The sequence below is a fragment of the Elephantulus edwardii genome, unplaced genomic scaffold, assembly GCF_000299155.1.
Source record: "Elephantulus edwardii isolate Elephantulus edwardi_28Jun2011 unplaced genomic scaffold, EleEdw1.0 scaffold00044, whole genome shotgun sequence".
Classification (NCBI taxonomy): domain Eukaryota; kingdom Metazoa; phylum Chordata; class Mammalia; order Macroscelidea; family Macroscelididae; genus Elephantulus; species Elephantulus edwardii.
The window spans coordinates 11,745,672-11,746,042 of NW_006399794.1; positions in this window are offsets into that span (position 1 = coordinate 11,745,672).

Here is a 371-nt window from a genome sequence, read left to right on the forward strand (position 1 = left end):
AAACCCTGCTCTATCCTGTGCCAACCTCACCCTTTCTGACACACATACTCCCATTACCCCAATCACTGAATTAATCCATCTCATCGAGAGCCTTCCTCTCTTGTGCTGTCATGTCTCTCCACCCTCTGAAACATGATGTCCCTCTCCAAGGACGGCAACATGCAAGAAGGAAGCAATTGAAAACATCATGGTTTGGACCATGTGCACTTTAGTCCTTAAACTGATATCCTAGTTCTTCAGCACTTGACAGATATTCCCAATACAGCAGCTTTTTGATTTCTTGACTCCTAGTGTCATGGGTGTTGTTGTTGTTATGTGCCATCGAGTCGTTTCCTACTCATAGCGACCCTATGCACAACAGCTCTAAACCC